Source organism: Dermacentor albipictus, chromosome 6 (assembly GCF_038994185.2).
Source record: "Dermacentor albipictus isolate Rhodes 1998 colony chromosome 6, USDA_Dalb.pri_finalv2, whole genome shotgun sequence".
Classification (NCBI taxonomy): Eukaryota; Metazoa; Arthropoda; class Arachnida; order Ixodida; family Ixodidae; genus Dermacentor; species Dermacentor albipictus.
The window spans coordinates 2,698,604-2,725,000 of record NC_091826.1 but is presented as its reverse complement, the minus strand read 5'-3'; the positions used below and the strand labels follow the sequence as shown (position 1 = coordinate 2,725,000).

At 47.1% G+C, this 26,397-nt stretch overlaps 1 long non-coding RNA gene across 1 annotated transcript in view; it reads left to right on the top strand.

Moving 5' to 3' along the window:
- Window positions 1–4,056, top strand: part of LOC135917039 (uncharacterized) — a 78,088-nt gene extending 74,032 nt beyond the window's left edge. The window contains exon 2 of the long non-coding RNA XR_010569155.1: window positions 3,830–4,056. This is a non-coding gene — a long non-coding RNA (uncharacterized lncRNA). The remainder of the gene's footprint in view (window positions 1–3,829) is intronic.
- Window positions 4,057–26,397: the final 22,341 nt, after the last annotated feature.

Below are 26,397 nucleotides of genomic sequence, written 5' to 3'. Positions count from 1 at the left end.
GGGGAACAAGTATGCTTCCATACGTCCTAACCCTTTCAGAGGCCACTTTATCTCCTTGATAATGTGGCGTCTTAAGTTTTCTAAAACTGATTCTACGGCACGCCCCACCAGATGTAAAATTACTAGCATATAAGTCACTTGTCAGGCCGAAACTGGAATACGCGTCAGCCATCTGGAACCCGCATCAAGCATATCTCACTGACGCATTATAATCAGTCCGAAATCGTTCTGTTAATACTCATACGGCATCAGCGTTTCATCTCTGAAATCAGAAGGCGGCTTGTGAATGCTTCCTTGTCGATGTCGCATTTCCAGTCTTTCCCTGTATCACAAGTTCTTCCCTTAATCAGGAGCCCTACATCGCAGCAGCAGCAACGCATATCTCATCGCACCAGCCATCCACTTGAAGTAGCGCGCCCACGTGCTCGGACTAGCCTCCTTTTTCTTCCCTCACAGACTGGCCTTCCCACCGACATCGCTACTACCACTTCTCCATCTTCGTTCACAGAACTTGTAACCGACCATTTTGTTAAATGATTATTTCTCACGATGATTCTGCTATTTTATAAAAGCCCACCCCTTATGTAATGCCCCTGCGCGGGACTTTTAAGGTAATAAACTGAACTCCTCGCGAGGGGGCTCTGAGAACCGTGCGGGAGCAGTGTTCCTGTATCCGGGAGTAATGCCCGTAAATAAAACACGGCTACATCTCCTCCCGCTGCGCCGGCTCCTCGTGGCTACGCAGTGCTGAAGTGGCCGACGCTTTCCGAAGACGCCAAGCGGCGAGTAGGCACCGAGCCCTGTCGGCATCGCTTTCAAGGTACGGTCCGCGCTGCTGTGCCGCAAACCGCGTAGTACGTTCGGTCAGGGTTCATCACGGTTTGAGACGGATGGATAAGGCGCTGAAGAGCGATGACGGCTTATAACGATCGGAACGTCATTAGCGCACCTTTTTGCCTTCGCACCGTCATCGGTTCGTAACGTACGGCGATACACTCGACAGGTGCTATATATATATATATATATATATATATATATATATATGTACAGTCAAACCTCGATATAACGAACACGCATATGACGAATTATTGAATATATCGAACTCTTCCGAAATATTTTTGTCAAACACATGTATTCTTAACTTCCTATAGCGAACGCGGTTTGGCATAAAACGGATATAACGAACTTCGCGACGCCAAGCCCTACCTCACTTTAATAGCAGGCGGCAGGCTTCGTTGTGTGTTGTGCGGCGCAGCAAACGTTCAGGACTACCTCGCAGGCGCTGACAGCGCCACAGATGCCACGTCGTCATCGAGAGTTGACAGCCAAAGAAATCGTCCGCATCTCACAACCGCTGACAGCGCCACTTCAGCAGCGGCGGCAGCGGCGTGATCGAATGTTGCTTTTTGCGTTTTACTGTTAGCAGTGGCGTGGCCGTCGTAGCGTTGTGTGGAGGCTCTTTCGGTGGTCGTGTCGAGTGTGGTGCGCGGGTGTGCGTAGTGCTGTGATGGCGATGAATGTGAAAAAAAGAGTGGCACTGACGTTAAAGACCAAGCTCGCAGACCAATAACGCAGTTCTTTGTGCGTAAATAAATGAACGTGACCCAAGTAAGCATCGTTCGAGCTGCTGTGCCTTCTCTGATTGAATTTCGCTCCTCTTGCATGTATTTTTTACGAAATTTTATATTACGAATTATGGATATAGCGAACTAATTTCCGACTCTTTAACTGTTCGTTATAGCGAGGTTTCACTGTATATATATATATAGAACTTGAGTGGTGCTACAAGGTAAACACAACAAGTATTTAATTTCGACAGTTTCGATCGGTGGACCAATCTTCATCAGGGTTTACAAAAAAATGGCTGTTCGGTCCTGGTAGGGAAAACACCAGACCGGGTACCCGGTCGTTCTTGCATACATCAAACCGAGAGGAACAGTTGTGACAGTGATTGATTTTCGGCGCCTTGGCAGATTTACAGCGGCCTTTGGCAGCTATGCAGGGCAAGAGGAAGACGGAGTCACATGTATGTAGAGCAAGGAGGTCAGTGAAAAAAAAAAGAACAGGAAAAAAGGAAAAAGAAAGAAAACGGAAAGAAAAAGAAAAAAAACACACAGTAGGAGGGAGACGTAAGACGGAGAGGGAGCGGGGCGGGAAGTAGCGGCAGCTAGGTTCCCGTGCACCCGAGGCAAGGAGGGAGAAAGCGGTATATGCATGGGAAAGAAAGAATATATGCATGGGATTCGCAAAGCAAGTGCGCCCATGGGCTTAGATTTAGGGAGTCGAGTTAAATAGCCTCCTTGTGGTCCAGTTTTTGAACGTTTAACAGACAACTGACATCAAGTCAGCACGTGCGTATTTCAAGAAGGGCAATAGGACACTCAAAATGACCACTTCAGTGGCAGGTCCAGGAAACTGAATTTATTGGTTTTCCGCTCGCCCCCTTGAGGCGCATGCGGAGGGAGGAGCAAGCAGTGGCCAGCGTCTCAGGTTTGGAGTACAGAACATGTATTCGCGCTTCCCATGCACTCTCACGTCATATACCGGAGGCACGTCAGCCGCCCCGGACTCTCATTAATTCCTTCAGTGTACGTTCCAAATTTATGGATGAAAAAAGATTCTCTCTGCTCGCGTGCACGGGTGTGTTGGAAACCAGACTGCAAGAGCACAAGGCTCACGCGTTCAAAGGAGCTATCTCGCAGTCGAGCGTGCCTGGAGAAGGGTAACTTCGGGAAACTTTTCACATGCGCGCGGTGATTGTTAAACCGCAGGCGGAAAGGGGTCTCTGTTTGTCCGATATATTCCTGCTTACACACCTCGCATCGAATTTTGTACACGACGTTACTGGAATCACAGTCAAGATTTTCCTTAATTTAATATACGACAGACGAGTTCGATGCCTCCGCCGTGTGTGTTGTTGTCATGTGACGGCACACCTTGCAACGAGGTTTCCCACACGGTCGAGAGCCCTTCGGCGTGTTCGACTTTTGTGTCCTCGCCCTGACTAACAAATTCCTTAAATTTTTGTTTCTTCTATACACAACCTGAGGCGGCCGCTTGAAGATAGTAGCGAGTCGGATGCTCATTTTCATGATGTTGAAATGGCGGTTGAGAATGGCATTGACCCGCGGAGCACCGGTAGTGTATGTGAGGACCAAGTTGGGATCTGATTGTGTATTGGTATTGCTAACCTTTTCTCCCATTATCTGTGCTCGATCTAAGCTGCGGGCGCGTTCAATGGCATCGTCTACTATATTTGGAGGATATTTTTGACGTATAAGAGCACATTTCAGTTCCTCCGCGTGTCGCTCAAATTGTGCGGATTCGGAACAGACTCTTCTGTATCTGTGGGCCTGGGAGTAGGGGATGCTTGTTTTGCAGTGTTGGGGGTGGCTACTATAGAAATGCAGATATTGTTGACAATCTGTCGGCTTCTTGTATAGGGACGCGGAAATGCGATAGCCACTCAGTGACAGAGTGACGTCGAGGAAGTGAACACTATCTTGGGAGAAGTTGTGCGTGAAGCGGATTGACGGGTGCAGAGAATTGAAATCGGAAGTGAAGTCCCAGAGACTTTGTTCACTGTCGGCCCACACACAAAAAAAAATGTCACCCAGGAATCGCTTATAAAATATTGGTCTTATGGCCGAGATTGCGAGGAAGGGTATTTCTAACGATGCCATAAAGATATTTGAAGAATTTGGCGCCATCTTCATTCCCATGGCGGTTCCGCTGATTTGCAGATAATGCTTGTCCTCGAACTCAAAGTGATTATATTTAAGTACTAAATTTAGAAGAGTCTCAACTGTATCTTTCTCTCATTGCCTAGGTTGGCTGGAGCCAGCGTAAGCTGAAACTGCGGAAGCTATGCCCTCGGCGTGAGGGATGTTGGTGTATACAAGGATGCGACATCCATAGTGACCAAGTAATTCCCCGCCGGTACCGTCAGGTTTGATACATTCCGAAGAAAGTGATTCGTGTCTTTAATGTACGAGGGGAATGAAGATGGGATGTCCTTACTGAGACTGTCAATAAAGCTGGATATTTTCTCGGTCACTGTTCCATTGCTGGAAACGACAGGCCGACCGGGATCGTTGATTTCGTTAATTTTGGGTTGTAGGTACAAACGGCCCCGTGCCGCCCCTCGCCTCAACGCGAACTGAGCGGCGTCGCGAAGCCGTCGGCGCGCTCTGTGCCCGTCGAGCCTGCAGCCGCCGGCGGAGGTCGGACCAGCACAAGGAGTTCGCACAGGTTGTTTTCTCTGGTGCAAGCACAGCGTGGCACTCGAAACGAATCCAGAGGTGCAGAAGCAGTGCAGGTGCCGACCAATGTGCATCGAGTGCGCACAGACTGCAGGCATGACCGGCGCATCCAGCTGCGTCGTCGCATCTGCACGAAGTCGGCACCGACAGGAGAGATGGTGCGGAGGGAACGAACGGCGTGGTGTAACGGGCGCACCGCGAGCACCTCGTCAACAGAGCTGAGGTGCACCAGTCGCGACACGTCACGTAGTGGATCGGCCAGCGCTCATCCCACGAAGCCGCGGCATCGTCGAAACACACCATAATCCAATTTGAACATAAAGAATGCACAGAACCCAACACGAGACGCTGCACATAATAAATGTTGTATGCATTTGCTTCATTTACAACACCTCCCTTGTCATTTCATCCCACGGCCAGATCTTCTGGAATTTGTCTATATACCATGAGTGAGCATTGCTGCTACTCGCCTCTTCTTCGTCGTCGTCTCATGCTGGTTGGCCTCAGTTAACGTTTCGGTATTTTCCGTTTCGCGACTCTTTCAATGTGTTTCTTGCAGTCTTACCAAACACAGCAGCGTACGACGACAAAACAGCAGGAGTAAAGTAGCAAATGCATGCGCATCACTTAGATGACTCCCACGGGAGATTCTGCGTGTAACTTTTCTCTACGCGAGATGGTATTTCCAACGCGCAGTTGCATTGCGCGCAAAGCGCGGCTGTCAGCCACGCGACCGTATTGCCGGACGACCACGCCGCCACCCCCCCATCCCTCCCATTTCAAGGAAGCCACGACGCCCCCCACAGCTGCGCCCTCTCAAGCCATCGTCGCTGGTTCCTTTGCCCCCGAGCGCCTTTCTCGACCTGGGTAGCGCGCGCGCCGGTCACGTGGCACGCTTGCCTCCAGATGCGCCAGATGGTCTTGGTGAGAGGGGCATGCCTGCCACCTGCCCCCTCGGTCGGTGCTGGCACAGTTCATAATACAAGACGCGTTTTGCTGCCGTTTAGTCCACCTGAGTTCCCCATACTGGGATCTTGTCCGCATACATTTCGCAACACTTCTAACTGAATTGATTAAAAAAAATGATCATGCCATATATACTTTCTGTACTCGTATGCTTGTAATGCGGAAGATCTGGGAATTTAGATCAAGCCTGCGATGCGATAGCCGCTAAGTTCACGCGTACATCGCGATGATATGCGGCGTCGCACAGACCATTTCGTTGATGTGGGCGGTCGAAGAGTGCCTCAGATAGCAACCCGTATTTCACCCGAACACGAGCAAAGCAGCCACGCGCGCTTCTTTGTCTACCTTTTGCAGTATAGCTCGTTTCCGGAGTAAAGCAGTTCCACGTCAATTCTTCGCAACAGTACCGCAAAATTACATACTTCTTTTTCAGCGCTTACGGCCACAGAGTGACGATGTTGATGATTCATTGGCATCTACTTTGCAAGGGAGCGCTGACAAGTAGTCACCTAGCCTGCTTCGTCTAAACCAGGTATGTTATACGTGCTTTTCATTCGAGAATTTTCGTCTATATCTCCTTAATCGTTTTTTTTTTCTTCCTCGAAACTTATTTATCTACCTTGTACCGCTACGCACGCCTGTAACGGATCCTGTCGTGTCAATCTCTTCCCTGCTTTTTTTCTTTTTTTTTGTGCACCAAGTCTCTAAACATCTCTTGCTTATCTCGACTGCTGAGAGGTTGATGCTTCCGTCCACTTCAAATACAAGCTTTTGTGGGAGGTATACGTTATCTACGGGTCTCACTGGGCGATTCCCTTCGCATTCCGTTGGGATGTGCTGAGTGGTCTCCGGATTTTTGCTGCAGAATACACTTGCCTTATCTTGTTGCGAATATTTGCTGCGGTGTTGTTTTTTTTTTCTTAGGCAGCCAGCTCGGGCCTCAAACAGCAAGGCCCTTTGTGTTGTCGTACAGGCTTTCCCTTCTAAGTACTTTCCTCTTGTTGTAAATCTCCATGGTCTTTCTTGCTTCCATTCTTTGCATCGATCAACTGTACCTGTTTCTCACTTTCTTTCTGATGACTCCGGGTAGTCTATTTACACTTTTAATTACCCGGTAGTTGGTTGCCAACTTTTTTTACCTCTTCCTTCACGCTGTGTCTACGCTTTTCAGATGCGCATACTTGTGCACTTTAGCCGCCCATTTGTATTGAAGCATGCTCCTGCATCTTTCTTCAAAGCTAATTTTGTTCAGTGCCTATATTACTTCAAAAGAGTGAGGCGGGATTTTACAATGCCACCTAGATATCACAAGGCGTCTGCACTTTGCTTTGTGACGTCATGCGTGTAGGGCCGCAATTTCAGTTGCCAAGCCCGGCGTAACGAAAGAGGTGGCGTCAAAATTATCGCCGCTTACTCGGCAGCACTCTCATTAGATGGCATGTCATTAGTAGGGTGGCGTCGTGGTGTAACGGCCATGTGCTACCTCGGTGGCTTTGGATTGTGCCTCTGCCAGGTGTGGGTGGCAGGGAATCGCGCCCACACGTGCGCTGCTCACTTGAGGGCAGGCGCGATTCACGGCAGAGCAAGCTTTTACCGCACGGCTGTTGGCACGTAGATCGCCGTCAAGGTCCAACGATGACGCATTAGCCGTGTCCTACGTAGCAGATCCGGATACGCGATAGGTCAACAAAGAAACGACAGGCAACACTGCCCATTGGAAAAAAAGAATGGAGGATAGCATCCCAAAACCCCTGACTGCTTTTCATGCTTCCCGGCAACTGCGGCGTATGCAACTGCAACTTTTGCCGTGAAACGCTGGCGGCGAATGCTATGCACGAAAGCAAGCTTTCTGGTAGAAACGCGGCCTCTTGCGTGGGTCGATTTCCTGTTATTGTTCTGTAATTTTAATATTTCAGTCTGAGAAGAGCAAACATGAAAGATGCCTTCTCCTTTGCTATACCTGTTCGAAATGCAGCACGAACAGCAGGCCCAGTCAGAACACAGATTGTCTCATTTTGCTTCTTTTGGTGCGCGTTTGTTGAAATGTCCGCATAAAAACGAAATGAAATGTGCGCTGTCGGTGTATTTTTCCATTGCATTTGTGTCTAGGCTGCAGTTCTCAACATCGCGAGGAATAACTTTGTAAAGAATGAAAGACAAGGCATGAGTAACTTGGGTGTTAGAAGAGTGGTTGAGTATGTGTGGTTCGGAATTTGGTTCGAAATTCTTGTTTCCTAAGCGACGTCCGACGCCTGACTCGGGACGCTGCCGCGTTAAAACAGGCCCGTGTGCAGCAGCTGTTGACAGCTCTGCACCCGCCGCGCCCCGCGTGTTGCATTCTGTTCTCCACCGCTGGTTCCGCGTCGTTGTGGCTTCAACTCCGCAACATATGCGCAAATGCCGGGGCGTGTAAGAACCGGGCCCGGTTCGCCATTTCGTAACCATTTTCATAATTGTAAACGTGGCTTTGCGGCGAGGTTACGTTCTCTAATCAACGGCGGCGTCGTTATTTTTGCAAACAGTGTGCACAAACTCGGTTTGCTTCTATTAAGAGGCGGAAAATGTAGGCCTGGCTGACCGCTGCCGCTGTTGGGCGAATATGCAGCGCCGCCCACTGAGGGGGCACCGCGGAATGGAAAGCACCGGACACAGTCCGTCTCGTAGAACGTGCAGCATTTCGCAACCAGAAAGAGAGGCGCCGCCAGAGAGCAGCGTGGCTTTCGCAAGGAAGGGCAAACACCCCCCGAGGCACCTGGTGTGGTCCAGGTGGCTTCGGCCGCACCTGGACGCCGGGAGGCGACAAAGGACGTCGGCCTCTCTCTGACAGCTGGCCGCCCAAGCGCGCGATTCCCCCGGACGTCGTCTTTCTCGGCGTGCTTCACGTGTGGCCCGCTTGCGGCGGGCAACCGCGCGGTCTGCGGTGTTCGTCACCGAGGCTGTTTGGGGCAGAAGTTGAGTTTTGTGAATTGCCTGGTTTTACAGTAATAGACATTACACGCGGTTCCAGCGTCCTTTGATCATTTGGTGCCATAGATGAGATCGATGACATAAGGAACAATGTTCCTTGTAGAATGTGTGTTTGTTACAATCGTTGTGCTTACACAACCACAAACGAGTCATCCTGAAAGCGTACCTGTCTCAATGAAATGATCGCCTAGCTCCGCGATACGGTGGGCCACGAGATAATGTTTAGACGAGCGAGCTCAGACTTCCGTGGTAAGCAATTAAAATCGATAACTGGATCTAACACTCACATTCGAAGGACATATGTTTCTTCTGAATTATTGCATGTGGTAGCGCCCGTGAACCGACGCTTTTGCTAAGTCTGTTCTCATTGCTTTTCGATCATCACAAGATGTTTGCTCACACGGCTGCGCCTTGGGCGTCCAATGGTCAAGGCTGTTTTGTTCCTTGTAACATTGGCGCCGACGTCGTTATTAAAGACTGTGCTTGTACAAGAGCGATACACATAACATGCGGCTCATCGCCACGTTTAAATGTAATGACGGCATTAAGTATGGTTTTTCCGTTGACGTAGAAGATCGATTCTACTCAATTCCTCAGGACAAGCTTCTGGTTTTCTTAAGGGAATGTATTGAATACAACGACCACTTGTATTGAATACAAGTGGTCGACTTCCACAACTCAGTGGGCCTTTCAGTGGACAGCTTTTTAACATTGCTGGAGTTTTATTTAAGTGTGAATTTTATTCTTTACAACGAGCAGCCATATCTGCAACGCCTGGGAGTGTGTATTCGGTCTTGTGTTGCTCCTATTTCGTGCGACATATTTTTGTCTTTTGTTGATAGGTCTTTGGAGCAGGTTTTTAATGGGGGGCAGGTTATGAAAGTTCTTAGGTATGTTGATGATTTTTTAGTGCTTTGAAACAATAAGGGTGACTTTACATCCCCTGCTTTTATTTTAGAAGCTTTTAACAACCAAGGCCAAGGGCTCGTTTTTACCTATGAACTTCCTGACGACAAAGGCCTGCAGTTCCTAGATTTAAAACTGTCTTTTGAAGTTGGCCACGTCTGCTGGTCCTATCAACCGCGAGCCATGAAGCAATTGCTGCCGTACGATTCCGCACACTCTAAAGTGGTGAAGCGAGCGGTTGGTAGTCTTTGCATGGAATCGTCTTTACGGAAATCGTGTGTACACCAAATGCGGTCTAGTTTTACGAACCAAGTTGGACGCCTTTTGGCAGCTGGTTTCCCTTTGACGGTCGTCAATGCTATAGTAGAGTCTATTCTGCAAAAAGTAAAGCTAGGAGCACGAAGGGCGAGAGCAGAGGTCAAACGACCAAAGGTAAGACCAGAGGTTATTCCCTACGTACACAAGGTGTCACACAACCTCAAAAAGATTGCTAACCGTCATGGGATTCCTCTGGTTTTCTCTGCGCCCAACAAGCTTTCGAAGCTGTGTTCTCGAGTTTACTGTAAGAGCAGGCGGGGCTGCCGCACGAGGCATGAGAAGCCCTTTGTTGAGTGCTCCAGAGGGGTTGTCTATGCAATTCCCTTGCACCTTTGTGGGCAGCTCTACATTGGTCAAACCGAGAGTTGTGTGAATGACAGTTTAAGGAAACATGCGCAAAAACTAAAGAAAAAAAGAGGATAAGGGCGCACATTTGGTGGCTCATGTTACCGCGTGTGGTTGCGACGCTCGATTTTCTGCGACAACTATTCTTGGCAGGAGCGGCAACGCGTCTTCCAGGCTCGCTCTGGAGGCCTTTTTTATCAAGAAGAATAGAGATAGATGTGTGAGTGAGCCTTCCATCACATTACTGTATGCCGAATTTAACTTCTTGCGCAACCGCCTTTGATGTGCATGTACCGGCTACTCTTCTGCTTGGTAGGCGCATGCGTGACAAGAGGATATACATGTATATATATATATAATATGCTCTACCCTTCCTTCCATTAAACAGTTGTGAGTAGCGCTTGTCCTTGTTTGTCTTCTTTGTGTCCGTGGTTTTATTCGCGCTAAGCTACTACTTCAAACACGCTTAAAAAGCTCGTAATAAAGTTATGTTACAGACGGACAAGTGCATTAATTGGGCGTTTACCACGATGCAACCCCAGCAATTCATCAGTGCTTATCCAAAGTCAACGTAGCGTTGACGCCTACTGTTGACGGGTCATCAAAATATTTACCTGAACCAGAACTAATTAATGAAAAAGTCGAATGCTATACCGTGGGAACGGCTTCGACCTCGGATTCTCAGGTTGCTAAATATGCGGGGGCGAAGGCACAACATCGAAAGCGGAATTCGGTGGCATGTCATGAGCGGGATATTGCGACCGATTGCGGGATACTGCGAGCGCGATACAGTCGTCAGATTCTAGGGAAGACGACGGTATTAAAACTGGATACCCTTAGTGAAGTGAGGAGGTGCTGGCGTGTCCTGATGTGAACTCGGACGTATAATACGCTCGTATCGTGTGCTATTTTCCTTCGTCCGGGTTGCGCTGCTCACTCCTAGGCATATGTTCAGCCACTAACTCGCCCAGCTGGTTAATTCATTTTAATATGCTCCTGCACGGGATGGACTTGTGTATCTGGAGCCCCAGTGCATATAATATAAAATAAACCCTTTTCCTTCATTCCTACTACCGGACGTACTTGTCGTTCGATTGGTGGATTCCCGGCCCAAACGCCACCTCGAGCAGCGACAGCGACCATGGCATGGCCAACGCAATCTGCTAGCAGCGCTCTCAACATCGGTATTCGGATGAAAACTTGTCCACTCCTCGTAACTTCTGATGGTGAAAGCAGCAGGTTTTTTTTTTTTGTCCAACTCTTACTTAAAAACTGGAGTGGCAAATGGTGTTGTCTTGAATAATTTTGTAGCTTGTGGGAATCGCCGAGAGACATCATTGCGCTCCCAAACTGTAGACCGCCGCTGGGTGGCGCTGCCGGTAGTGTTTTGGTAGCTGTGCCGTGCTACATACGATGCTGCGGCCATGGCGAGGGAGACTGGTTGCGGACTAGCCTGCAGGGGACAAGGTAAATCAGTGGACAGTCGTCAGTGTCGTGGACAAGTGTGTTACGAGTGCAGACGCGTTCGCTGTCAGCTCGGTCGTTGAGGTTTGTTCAGTGCAACGCGGCCTCCCGCTTCCAGCGAAGGCCTCTCGCGAAGCCCACAACGAGACGCTTCAAGTTCCAGGGTTTTTACAGCGAAGCTTTATATGGCAAGAGTTCCGTGCATTTTTTGTTCTCCGTGAACAAAAACAATGTCTGATACCATTATGCCAAAAAGAGGTTCTTTCAATTCTTTCAATGTACTTGAAGTCGACGCTGATTTGGTGGAGAGATGGCATTTTTCTACAGAAATCAGGCATTTGTATTGGCTCAAAGGTTACACCTATTCTTGGCGATATTTACCTGAGTAAGGTTGACAGCTTCTTAGAGAAAGCCTTAGGTGATTGCGTTATCAAGATATTTCGTTACGTTGATGATTACCTGATTTTCCGCAATAGGGAAGGATTCGATTCCGCTGCTACCTCAGTAAGTGAGCAATTTAAATCTTAAGGAGGAGGATTAAAGTTTACCAAGGAATTTACTCAGCGAAGCGTAATTCAGTTTCTAGACATTTCCGTTGTCTTCAAACTAAATAACGTTTGTTGGCAGTACTTCCCAAGATCTACGAAGCCGTTGTTAAACTTTCAATCCAAGCATTCCAATGTAGTAAAAGACGGAATTACCATGTCGTGCCTTCAGCCTTCTCTCATCAGATCCTGCATGCACAAAATGAGCGCCAGTTTTAATGGGCAGGTCCGGCGCCTACTAGAAGCAGGTTATCTTAGTGTAGCAGTGGCCACTGTGGCTGATCGCCTAAACAAGTCGGTTTCGAGGGGGACGGACGTGATTACAGAAAGCAGTAATAGCAAAAAAATATATAGATAGTAGTGGATATTTCGTACATTCATTCAGTGTCGCACAGGCTTAAAAAAGTTGCAAGTAGATATGATGTTAATGTTGCTTTCACTGCTCCCAATAAGCTAGGTAAGATATGCGCTGCCGTGCAGAGGAAAAATGAGCAGGTAAAAGGCAAAAAATGAAGAGATAATTGTCCAGTGAAGCACAATAAGAACAACAGCTTTACTGACTATCGTATGGGTGTGGTTTATAAGATTTCCCTTAGCTGTGGCCAGTTCTACGTAGGGCAAACGGGACGGTGTATCAATCAGAGGCTAATGGAAAATAAAAGGTCGTTAACCGGTGGATCGCCTTCTAACTTTTCCCTACATTGTCAAGATTGTAACTGCACGCCAGAGTTAGATGAATGCGCGATATTGTTCAGGCATAAGAATGGAGATAAGTGTCTTATGGTAGAGGCATGGCGTATCTATTATGGTCGAAGTGCTTGCGTCAGTCAGCCTTCGATCACTTTACATAAGGAAGAGATTAAGTGCCTTAACAGTTATCTCTCACGCAGACCTGCACATGTACCCGACTGACACGTAGTGATACCATTCCAGAGCTTGCGCAGATGAGTTTTGTGTCTTCTTTCTTTTTTCGCCTCAGTGCTCCCTTCAGTTGATAGTCGGCGTTCGTGTTGTCCACTTCACTACTCTTGTGTCCTGTCTTCACGCCTCACCTCATTTTTGCATAATGAATCCTTACCGATAGGGAATGAATCCTATGAATGAATGCATAATGAATCCTTACCGATAGGGAAAGAATGAATGCATAATGAATCCTTACCGATAGGGAATGAATCCTTACCCGTTGCCAAGGCTGCGGTGCAAATTCTTGAGGCACTAGAACCAGTGCTTGCTGCTGTATAAAAGCTAGCAAACGCCATGGCATCATCAACTTCAAGGTAGTAACTACAAGAAAGGATAAGCGGTTCCGTAATATTCCAGTGGAACGCACGAGGTCTACGGGGTCGCCTGGGAGATTTCAAACAGAGAGTGCTCAAGCATCGGTTTCCAGTTATCGTAATATGCGAGCCGAATATGACATCGCCATTTAGACTCTCTGGATACGAACAATTCGCGTCTGGGACAAGTGGAAATACTAGCAAAGTTTTACTATGTGTGCGATGTGACCTGACGTATTCGCTAAGCCAAGTTCCGGTGCATAACAGCAACGAGTACGTCTCTATAACACTGAAGCTAAAGCGCCGGATAATCTCGATCATCGGTGGCTATATTTCCCCCAGGGGAAGATTTGACTCTGCACACCTAAAACTTGTTCTTGACTCTTGCCAAGGACCTCATATTATTGTAGGCGATTTCAACGCGCACCACCATCTTTGGGGTAGTAGGATCACGAATATTCGAGGAAGACAACTTCTTAACTTCACAAGCAGCAATGGCCTCACCATCCTGAACGACGGCTCACCAACATATCTACGTGGAACAACGTACAGCAGCTGTCTCGATTTAGCTATCGCTTCACGATGCCTTTCGTCTTCTGCTGCCTGGTACACAGATGCTGGAACGTATAGCAGTGATCACCTACCTACTTATGTACAACTGAGGTGGTTTACAAGACTTCCAAGTTCTCATATGCGACGCACTGACTGGGATGCCTTTCAGAACAAGCTAGAAGAATCCTGCAACTCTATAATTTCACCGAAAGAGATTGAAGAACGCATTACAGCAGCAATGCATGCAACAACATGCATCATCCAAGCATCAAATTCAAGAACATCCGTTGACGTTATATATGAAGAGCTGCGGGCTGTTCGTCGTCGCGCCGAGAGGAAATACAGGCGAACTAAATTGATATCCGACTTGAGGACGTCACGCCGTGTGCAAAAGAAAATTCAAAGATACTTAGACAAGCTCGACAGACAACGTTGGAGGTCCTTGCACCAGCCTGGACCCAAGAAAACCGTTGTCCACAATATGGCACGTTGTACGAGCACTACTATCTTCTCCACAACAGCTACGTCCCTTCCGAGCTTTGGCTATCATCCAGACGCGCAGTGAGAAGAAAATCGCGGAAGATTTCTGCATACACCTCTCTGGATCTACAACACCGGTAGCTTCAGTGCTCAGGTGTGCTCCTGCAACAATGGATGATCGCCTCGACCTACCATTCACGCTGCAAGAGCTACGTGCAGCTTTTTCCTCTTCAAGACACTCAAGTGCGCCTGGTCCTGATGGCATTGCCTATTCTACCTTGCGCCATCTAGGCCCTCGAGCGTCTGAAGAGATCCTGGCTTTATACAATCTGGCTTGGTCCTCGGGAACTGTGCCTGCACATTGGAAGACAAGCAAAATAGTGGCATTATTGAAACCAGGCAAGACACCCCATGCTATGCTTTCCTACAGACCTGTGGCGCTTGCCAGTTGCATAGGTAAAACCATGGAACGCATGGTTTTGACGCGCCTGGAGTGGTTTTTGGAGAAACGCAATATATATCCAGACGCAATGACAGGTTTCCGAAAGGGTAGGTCGTCAATCGACAGCGTCATTCAACATCAGAAACGTCGCCGTCCATTAACGGCTGCTGTCTTTCTAGATATCAAGGGTGCTTTTGACAACGTTCTACATGATGCAATTTTAAATGCCCTAGAAGAATGTGGCGTCGGGGGACGTTTGCATCAGTGGATAGCCAGCTATCTTCAAGGGAGAACAATATTCATGACAACTCCAGACGGTGAAACAATGAACCACCCCGTCTATCGTGGAGTGCCTCAAGGAGGTGTATTGAGCCCAACTTTATTTAATATCGTTCTCATTGGACTGGTCAAAGCACACGCAGGCACAGTCTCGGTCTCTGTGTACGCAGACGACATCTGTATATGCACCACTAGCTTAACGCGCTTGCAAGTGCAAACGAAGCTGCAACGCGCGGTGTCAATAACGTCGACATACCTAAACAGTCGCGGACTGCAGCTCTCACCGGAAAAAAGTGTAACCATGGCATTTACACGGAAGTCAATGGCCCGCTACCCCGTCATGATTAATGGGAAGATTATACCTTCAGTAACCCACTACAAGTTTCTTGGAGTCACCATCGACCGTGACTTATCTTGGTCGAAGCACCTCTCTGGATTAAGAAGAAAGCTGGACAGCTTTACTCAGATCGTTCGACATATGTCTGGAAATTCATGGGGGCCATCCAAGTCATCTCTTCTGCAGCTCTACCAGGCACTTTTTGTTGGCTACTTCCGCTGCAGTGCGCCTGTACTTTCTCGGCTTAGTACAACTGCTGTACGCACGCTTGAAAGTGCTCAGGCTCGCGCACTGAGAATTTGCCTAGGTCTACCACGATGTGCGTCTACTTGGGGCACTATTTCAGATGCTCGTGCGTGCCCAGCTCGAGTTTATCTGCAACATGAGCCATTGCGAGTGCATCTAAGGCTACTGACTAGACACAGGAATCACCCCCTCGCGAACATCTCAAGCGAACGGCCTGTGTCCGATTACTCAGAAGCCGTGTTGTCGCAGCAAGACGTATTGCCGTCGGACTTCGAACCGTATGACATACCCAAAGTTCCACTCTGGACGATGGCAAAGCCAACGGTGAGAATCTCAATCCATGGAATAACGAAGAAGTCGAAAATGCCGCTTGCTGGTCTCAAGCATTTCGCGCTATCATACATTGCTTGCATGTATGGACATTATGAACATGTTTTTACAGATGGTTCCGTGACACAGACCTCTTCCGCGGCGGCCTACACGGTGCCAGGAATGGGGATCGCACAACGGTTCAAGGCAGGACACAGGACGTCGTCTACAGCAGCTGAGTTGACCGGAATTCGAGAAGCAGTTCGCTGCATACTGCAACAGAGTCTCGAGAAGTGGACAGTGTTCTGTGATTCAAAACCAGCACTGCAACTCATCAGCAGTTATATGAATGACAGAACCGCATATAGTCCTCTGGTTCATGACATCATGTCTCTGCTTGCTGAGGCGTCTCATTCCGGGCACACCATCGTGCTGCAGTGGATTCCTGGCCATTGTGGAATAGCTGGAAACGAACAGGCTGACGCGGAAGCAAAAAAGGCGCACACTGACGGAACCATTATAAAAATTCATTTTTCTCGGTATGACATTAACACCTTGCTCCATACCACCATTAAAACTTCTACGGCGCGACATTGGGACAACCCCGAACATCGACAAGAACGCCTATATAGACTTGACGCTGGATTGCAATTCCGGCTTCCAGTTCGGTTGCGGAGAAGCCAGGAAACAGTCATTCATCGATTACGGCTGGGTGTGGCATACACCCACCAATACCTTCACAAGATTGGACAAGCACGGGACCCTGAATGTAGCGTCTGTCACACTCTCGAGACAATAGCCCAGATACTTTGCGTGTGCCCTCAATATGCGGCCGAACGAAGAAAACTCAAATCTACTGTTGACAGCTTGGACTCCCGCCCCTTTTCAGAAGAAAAGCTTTTGGGCGCGTGGAGGAGTGTTGACTGTGCCCAACGTGCCATAAAAGCACTTGTGAGCTTTTTAAGTGAGACTGGTTTAGACGATCGCCTCTAGAAGCTGAGACGTGTAGTCAGTGCGAAATGTGTTTGCGCAAAAACTTTTTGTGGCAAGATTACTTTTTGTATGGACAAGATTAATCTTAGTGTATTGCGTCTCCAGTGCGCATCCGCATATTGGACAACGTGTATATAGTATCTCATTGTACCATATCATAATCATCCGCCACCTACCTTTCCCTGTATTTCCCACTTCCCCATTCCCCAGTGAGGAGTAGCAGGCTAGAGACACGCTCCCCAGGCCGACCTCTCCTCCTTTCTCTTCATTAAAATCTACTCCTCCTCCTCCTTACCGATTTGCTCAGCTTTCTGTCGTTGTAGGCTCATACCAGTGGCGTGGCCAGAAATTTCCTTCGGGGGGGGGGGGGGGGGTGCTCAAGTTTCAGCTCGGCCTCCTCCTCACAGAATTTATCCAGGGATCAAATACATGAATAATAACTGCATTGCCATTGCCAAAGATGGTTCAAATGAATTCTTGAACTCTACGCAGTGTCAAGACCAGTAAATAATGTAATTTTTTATGAAGAATATACTCGTATGTCCTAAAAATTGTGCCCGAAATTACCGATATGAATGCTTCCATGTTTCTTGTCTATTTATTATTTATTTATTATTTATTTATTATTTACTATTTATTATTTATTATTTATTATTAAAGTTCTGAAACTCTGCTAGATATATTACTAGCGCACAACCTTACCCAAACTGTTTACCTGCCTACAAGAATTACAGATTCAGCGACTTCAATTCTCGATCTTGTACTATGCTCTGCTAGCATCTCTGACTATAAAGCTGAAGTGAACGAAGGGATCTCTGACCACAAAATAGTGTACTTCACATGCGCGCTTCCTACTCGATCGCAGTTACGTACTCCCAGGTATATCACTGTTAAAAATTATGATTCTGCTGACGACCTTCAAATTGTGCATTGTTTGGAAGAAGCACTTGTACAGCTTGATACTGACGATGACGTGAATTCTTTGTGGAACAAGTTTAAGTCCTTGTGCCACTTTTGTATCAGAAAATTCATTCCAGATAAAACAAAAATGATCGGTAGACAGAACCCTTGGATAAACAGACATCATTCATCTCAAACGTAAAATAAAACGATACCGAAAATCTAAAGATTACGACAGGACAATTGTTGGCACGATGGCAAATGACCTGGCTCTAAACCTGAGAGAGGCAAAGGAACATTATTTTACGGAAACACTTGGTCAATTTGCCTCTCAGAACTCCCCAAAATTTTGGCAATACCTATCTAACAAAGATTCCCAACTTTCGTGGGAAATATGCGATGGTGATGTAACAATTACAGATGCAAAGAAAATAGCTGAAGCATTTAATGCGTTTTTCCAAAGTGTTTATTCCACTGCGAGCACTTGTGTTGTCGAGATGAAGATAATTGACAGCCAAGACGTGATCAGTGTAACAATTGAGGGTGTGACTGAGCTCCTTCTACGGTTAGACGCAAAGAAAGCTACAGGGCCAGATAACATTCCTCCTGCTTTTCTTAAAAGATATTCCGAAGTATTAGCTCGATTTTTGGTCATTATTTTTTCTAAATCTTTAGCCTGTGGTACTGTTCCCGACGATTGGCGTTTGGCACGAGTAATACCAGTTTTTAAGAAAGGTCTCCGATCTTCTGTAAGTAATTACAGACCAATATCACTCACCTGTTGCTGCTGCAAAACTTTAGAACACATCATAGTCACTTACCTGAATAATTTTTTGGAGAGAAATAATATACTCACGGCTAATCAGCATGGTTTTAGACAAGGTTACTCCACAACCACACAGTTAGTAGTCACTGTCCATGAACTCGCTTCCGTGCTTGATGGGGGCGGTCAAGTTGACGCTATTTTCTTAGATTATTCTAAGGCTTTCGACAGAGTCCCTCATTCGAAACTAATATATAAATGAAACTTCTCGGAATACCCCTACAGATCATAAACTGGGTAAATTCATACCTGACTGGTCGTAAGCAGTATGTGGAAATAAAAGGATCATGCTCCCGGTTTTTGGGGGTAACTTCAGGCGTACCTCAGGGATCGGTGCTGGGTCCAGTACTGTTTAATATTTATATTAATGACCTAGTTAAAATTGTGGAATCACCTGTTCGCGTCAAATTGTTTGCAGATGACTGTATTATATTTAGCAACATTCGAACTGTTTCTGATCAGCTTTTTCTGGAAAAAACCTTGGATAGGTTGGCAGAATGGTGCAATGAATGGGATATGATTATTCATTATGACAAAACAGTGCATATGTGTATTACAAATAAGTTAAGAAAGCTAGAATACTTGTACAAAATAAAGGATAATAAGATTAGGAAAGTAGAAAACTGCAAATACTTGGGGATAACTTTAACTTCACGTCTATCCTGGGTGCCTCACATAGACAATATAACCTGTGCAGCCCGAAAAAGATTAGGATTTCTAAAGTTTAAGTTAGGTGACTCCACATCCTCATTAAGATTAAAAGCTTATAAAACGTACGTTAAGCCTCTCTTAGAATATTCGAGTATCGTTTGGGATCCACACACAGTGGTAGGTATTGAAAAATTAGAAAGAATTCAAAGGTTAGCCGCGCGCTTCATTTATAAGCGCTTCAAACGACGTGATTCTCCAACGAGTATGCTGGAAGCCGCAAACTTGGAACCACTAACTGATCGAAGAAAAACTGCCAGATTAAACTTCCTTCGCCAGCTTTATTACGGGAAACTAGGCATACAACCGCGTGACTATATTATTAAGGACACATCTCGAATTTCCCGCCACAAACACAGCCAGTATTTAAAACCGATCTTCGCACGAACAAACCTTTTCAAAAACTCATTCTTTCCGAAAACAATCAATGATTGGAATGCCCTACCTGGAAATTCCCACTGGTTACAGCCACCCACTTGATGAATCTTGTTGACTGTAACCCTTGTATATATTGTATGTTTGCGTATGTTTGCTGCGTAACCAGTGGGGGTTTCCTACCTGGAAATTCCCTCTGGTTACAGCCACCCACTTGATGAATCTTGTTGACTGTAACCCTTGTATATATTGTATGTTTGCTTATTTTTGTATCTGCTCACGTAGCCCCCTCCTGCTTGGACAGATGTCCGCAGTATTGTGAAAATAAAATAAAAAAATAAATAAATAAAGATATCACACGAACTTTATGACTATATCAGGTCGAAACCAGCAAGGTATAGTGCGTGTCGCTGATATGAAAGACGTAAATGCCGTGAAATTAGCAAGTTAAGGACAAATATTTTCAGGGAACTTTCTAATTCAAGAACCTTGTGTACATTTTGGTAAACAACCAAAACCGCCAGAGAAACATCTCAGTGACGCTGTCCTTTGTTCTAGTGTAATGCGCAGGAGAAGCTGTCATCGGTCGTGTATTGTGAGTAATTGCACCGAAATTATAGTCGTGACAAAGAGCACTTATGAAAAGCAGGTGTTCTGCAAAATATGCGAGGGCGAGGAAAATGAAAGTGAGCCAATGTGAATACATAACAAACGGGGTACTTTATTCAAAAGTAGTTTACATGAGCATTTAGACATTTGTCCCCCTGACTAACCAGTCACGTCATCCCCATCTCAAAACTCCTTGGGTTGCTGCTTCAAAAAGTCTGTAACTGAGTCTTCCACGTCATCGTCCGACATGAATCTGGTTCTTTGAGCAGTTTTTTTTTTCAATTGCCACGATATGTGTAAGTCGCAAGGCGGCAGGTCTGGGCTGTATAGCTGGTGTTGCAGCGTTTACCACTTGAACTTTGCCAGTTAAGTGTTAACCACATTAACGACGTGGGGACGGGCATTGTCGTGGAGCAAGGTGACCCCATTCGTCAATTTTCCACGTCGTTTGTTCTTGATTACGACACGCAGCGGATCCGGCTTTCCATAATATCGGAAGGTAGCCTCTCCAGGTTTAGCAAATTCGATCAGTAATGGCCCCTGACGATCGAAAAAAAGAAAGTCAACACCTCTCCGGCGGAAATGATGGCTTTGCCTTCTTTGGGGGCAGTGAATTTGAATACTTACACAAGTTGTCCCACAATCTAAAGAAAGTTTCCAATAGACATAACATTAATTTGCTTTTCAGTAGCCCGTGTAAGCTGTCTTCGATATGTAATCGTATGAAAAAGCGCGAAAGGCCCCTGTGCACCACAAATCATAAATGCCGTTTCAATGAGTGCAGGCGCAACGTTATCTATCAGATACCGCTCAGCTGTGGAAAATCTTATGTAGGTCAAACGGGCAAGTGTTTCAATGCAAGAGGTCGTCAGCACAGCAGTAACCTAAAGAATGGCTATGGGAGTCATTTAGCAGGACACTGTAACAAGTGTCACTGCACTCCCATATTTGAAAAAACAAAATTCATAGGGAAACGAAAAGGTAAGAGGAGAGGGAAAGCGAAAGAGTAGAGGTTTACCACATTAGAAAGGAAGGAGGTAAATGTGTAAGCACTCCCTCACTTGCCTTGTCGGGGAAAGAAATAGCATTTTTGGATGAACGATTATGATGTTGGTGATTTGCCGATGTTTTTGCGAGTGGGTGTGCGCATGCCTACGCTGAATAAGGTATAGTTGACTGATGAATTTGAAATAAACTTCCAGTTGGCAGTCAGCGCTTGTCTGTGGTATTTGTTTCCTTGTGTCCTTGTTTTATTCGCACTGTTTAACCTCCGTTCTAAAAATTATGTTCATTGTATGTATTTTTGTATATGTCAGAAGTGTGCTGAACAGCATCCAAGTGAACATCTTATTCACTGTGAGTTGACAAGTGTTAAGCAACTTTACGTACATTGACGTTGTCCATATTTGATGTAATTGTATTGTCCTCTCTGTTATGACCCTCTATGAGGGTTGACAGTAAGAATAAATAAATAAAAAAATAAAAGAATAAATAAATACAAACTTTTCAATGTTACTCAGTTATGTTACGTTGATGTTCGCATTTTGAGAGTTTAGTTGCAATGCCAATCGCCGATGACTACAAGAGAGATTGCAGCGTGTCTAACATGAAGCTAAGACTATCGTTACCCCCTTTGCGGTCTCGAAGGGATATTGCACCTCTTTGTCTCTTTCATAAATAGTTCAGAGCCATCATCCGTCCACGTCGACACTTATCGGCGCCTGCATACTCTGGCCAGTTACGAGTGAATTTTCGGTATAACTCGAGTGTCGAACTTTTCAGCAGTGCCCCGTGGCATCCCACTGTGGAATAGCCTCGCAGAAAGCATTGCTGACGTTCGCGATCCGCAAACATCCAGACAATTACGAACCAGCCTTCTCTTGTAGGTGCTAAACGAACATATGCTACACAGTAATCATTCCTGACAGGTTGTATTATTTGTTTATATTGTGCATCAGTTTAGCCAGCTATCACGTAAAAGAAGAATACAAGAAAGAACGCGCAATTTGGTCTCAAGTTGCAAATACATACGGGTCAGGCACAATGCACTATTGGCATATCACCTGTGACGTGCATAACTTGCCTCTACTCGTGTTGACGTAGTTTAGTTGATAGCAAAGTGCATACAATGTCACTGATGAAGAAAAGCTGTCATGACATTAAAATTGTGCTGAATTGAACGCTTTATTACCGTGTCCAAAAGCAGCGTTATAGTGACTTTAACATGGTGCACAAGGATAAAATGGGAAGACACCAAAGAGAAGAAAAATACATGCAACTCTGAGGAGAAATTCTACACAATCTTTAGGGCAGAAAATGCGTCGCATATTCTCATTTTCACTCATCGTGTTCAGTAAACTTTGCAGCTGAATTACAAACTCACGTTACAAAATTAGTGGACTCTCGACACGCGATTCCACCGAAATCGCCTGTCTATAAAATGGTGTTTAAAAAGAAATGAACGTCGCACCGATGCAAGAAAGCGTCAATAACGCGAGAAAGCAATCAGGACGTTGTCGTCTCGAATCGCCAGCCACGTAGCGTTCTTAGAGAGGAGCTGATTGTGATTTCCTTTCTGAGCCATCGAGTGATGCCAGCCAGGGTCTGCGCTGCCGAAGCGTCTGTGGCGCGCAACCTGAAGAGGCTGGCTGTGTCATATGGTTTGCGATCCTTGACCGCGACCCGCCAGGTAGCTCGCGTCCAGCCGCGCGTGGACGAGCCCGTGACGTCTTGCGAGGCCGACAATGCCCGGACCACGACAGCCGCGCGCTTCGCTCCGGCGCGACTGTTATTGCCATTTCACGGCCTCAGCTCATTTCGGCATTGTGGAAAGCCGTCGCGGCCGAAAACACAACAGCTGTTGGAGCAGAAGGAACACCAAGGAACACCTGAAGAGCACCAAGGAACACCTGGTCCCACAAGGGCACGTGGCCGTCTCTCGCTGCGTGCAAAACAAAGGGCGAGCGGCTTCCAAGCAGTGGACGCCTTCAACTCGCACACCTTACACCCGAAAAGGGGTGTTAGTTGCTTCGCACCCTTACTCACATTTAACGGTGTCAATTATTTTACTCCGCTAACTGTGCAACCACTACAACATTTTACGGGATTTAGTTACGAAAAATAACTCGCCGCCAGGGGGCAGAGTCACTTTAACGTTATTACCCACCGGTCAATTTCTGTTCATCTCTACATTCATTATGTATATATGAACCTCACGATGAGTGAGCGTTGGTCAGTATTAACGAATTCCATATTTTCCATATTTGGGGTCGCATGTCGACCTCAATGCCCAAGTGACTTTTGTGTACAGCTACTCCATTACCACAGGTCTGTCCGGGAAAGGACCAAAAAAAAAAAGAAGACGGCCGCGAACAATTAACTGGAGAGGGAGATGGCCTTGAGCTGAGCGAGCGCTCCACACCGCTGCTTGCACTACGATAGTTTACCTATCTCGTCTTGTAGCTAGCCGTGCGTTGACATCGCACGATGATACAAGAGGCAATGGAAATTGGCAAGGGGCGCACCACAAGGTGCAACGGTTGGTGCTGCCGCAGGTCAGTGGGTGACCCACTTTGGGGTGAGTCACCGCGTGTCCGGCCAAGCGAGTCCCCATTTAGGAGATGGCCGCTGAGGGAGTCAAGGCCATCTAATCTGGTGGACACCTCCCCGTTTCATCAATAAATCCATGTCCGCGCTGTGTTGTAGGAGCACGAGATGAGCTGGTCGCGGGATAAGGGAAAACGCACAAGCATCCCGAGTGTACAAGCGAGCCTCAGCTTGGAGCGCTGCGGGCCGAGAGTCTCGCACGAAGGCGGTGTGACGAGCGCAGCGAGTGTAGCAGCGCCAGCCGCACCGCATAATTAAGTGCTTAGAATGCTACTCCCGCTCTAATGTGTATCATGTTGCCAAACAAATAGAAGAAAAACAAAGGTTATACAGGTCACATGCTCTGTGGTAATTCAGCGAAGCATTTCACAGGTTGCTTCGAAGAAGGGTTACCAGAGGCGGACCAGCGCGTTTGTGTAAGGCAAGCACTTGAGGTTCACGCGAGCCTGTGTGTGACACGAGAAAAGCAAGGTGTCGACGGCTTTGTGACGGCGTTGCCTCAGCGTGTACTTTCGTTTTTTTTATTGCGAAAGCAATACTGCTCGCACTTTCGGCCCATCGGTGGTCGTGGCGCCTCCTTACACAGCTGCGCGTCACGTGACCATGTGACGTCCCGCCAGACCGAGAGGTGGGGCCCCAGCTCGCGGCATCGATGGTGGAGGCGAAGCCTTGCGCGCCGCTGCTGCGGCGCTACCGAGAGAGGGCGCTCGCTGGTGTGACGTCACGCCAGAGCGAGAGACGGGGCCCCAGCTCGCGGCATCGATGGTGGAGGCGAAGCCTTGGGCTTTTTTTTTTTCGCTGGTGTGACGTCACGCTAGGAGCATAAATGGGGCTACAGCTCGGCTCCTCGCAGTGGTCGGCGCGCTGCCTTGCGCTATGTCGGATGATGTATAGCCATAAGTTTAACAAAGGGCAACCATGTCCACACCATCAGCCGAACCAAGGCGCAGCCAAGGGTATTGCTTTTGCAATCTTCCAGGCTTAACCAAGCTAAGCCTTCAGCCAATTTTTATCTCTTCTTTTTGCCACTTCGTGAAGAAACGCACAGAAGCGTTACGGCCTAGGTTCATCGCCACGGCGGTGCCGCCTAACAGAGCTGTCACACGCCATGTGTGGGAAAAACGCTCGATCCTGCTGAGGGAAGCAGACGTTTGTGGCCGAATGCAAGCTGGCGCCCACGCATGCGCTCTGTAGCTCGTGCTACGTGACGTGCCAGTTGTTCCGAACAGCTACTCGGTGTTGGTAAGATATAAACATTCCTATTGCAAAAACCAGCGTCTTCCAGTGCGAAACCAGCACGTTTATGACACTGGATCGCACTTGGAACGCTGGCACTGGCTGGGAGTCACTGGTACAACGCTCCTCAAGTCATTGGAAAAGAGCTGGGTTACACTGGTTGAAACGCTGGTTTCGCTGGGACGCACTGGTATGTTCTGTAAACGTGCTGATTCTCGCTGGCTCATGTTGAAAATAGCGCTGATTGCTTTTGTGCCACACTAGCTTCAGTACGTAAGGAATAGGCGCCGTTGAATAATAAATTGTTTATACAATATCATGTATTATCCTGACCTAAACTCTATGGGTCACAAAGGCCTCACAAGGTAAATACACCTGGCAGCGAAGCTTCCATAGGAGCCCATACGTTCAAAACATGGTGGTTCATCAGAGGTTCATGGGGCTTAGCGCCATCTGTATGTGGTGGTTAACACTTCCGCCGGAAGAAAATATAATGTGCCGCCATATCCGTTAAGCGCAAAATTGACGTCATATTGTTTTGGAAGGCGCGAAATTTGTTTTATTGGTCCGCCTTTGGAGCTATAAATTCAAATGCCCCGCCATTCAACTTGATGGGTGTTTCGAGCTTTCAGCACGGAAAGCGATGCAGAAAAAGGCCAGCCGTACGGTTGTCGAAATCGCACCCCTGCAGAGAACATACTTTCTTTGGAGGCCGACGAAAGCTTTAGGTGTAGAGCACTGATCCTATCGTCGGATGCCAAGCCCGTCGGCCAGCGCAGTCGCACGAAAACAACCACACAATTATCTGGCCGTCGTAACTCCCTACTTTTGAGTGAACCGCTTAAGAAGCGATGACGGTACACGCGTCATCAAATTCAGGCAAACTTCGACAAGCAAAAAAAGCACAAGGTGTCAGGGGGGCGTATTTCAACAGGTGAACTTTACGAGCGCGCATTTCTGCACATTTCAAGACGTGCATTGCATTGCTAGTGATTGCGCCGTCAACGCCCCCTGTAACGATGGGCGCTGAAGAGAAGTGTACTTATTAGTAGCAATAAATAAAATAAACTTGTATTTTCATAACTCGTCACGAATATATAAAACTGACCAGGAATATAATTTTCGTTGAATGAATTTAACTGTGTCTCACTTGAATTAACGCTTTTTTCTTTCGCAATGTTTGTTCCCTCCAAACATAGTCGCGTTTCAATCGCTGCTCCCATAAGCCCCCTTGCTGATGGCGGTAACAATTTGTACTGAACCGCTTTTCGCCCGAAGCTTCGCGACCTATGTGGATCGACCTTGTGCCTCATTCGTGTCGCAGCTCGAAATAAAGGCGCGATAGGTGCTCCGCTTACGCATGCATATCTGACGCTGAAGATCGTATTACTGTTTCTCATTTCCCTGTTGACTGCGGGGACAGCTAGGTTTTTGAGCGAAAATACGCCAACA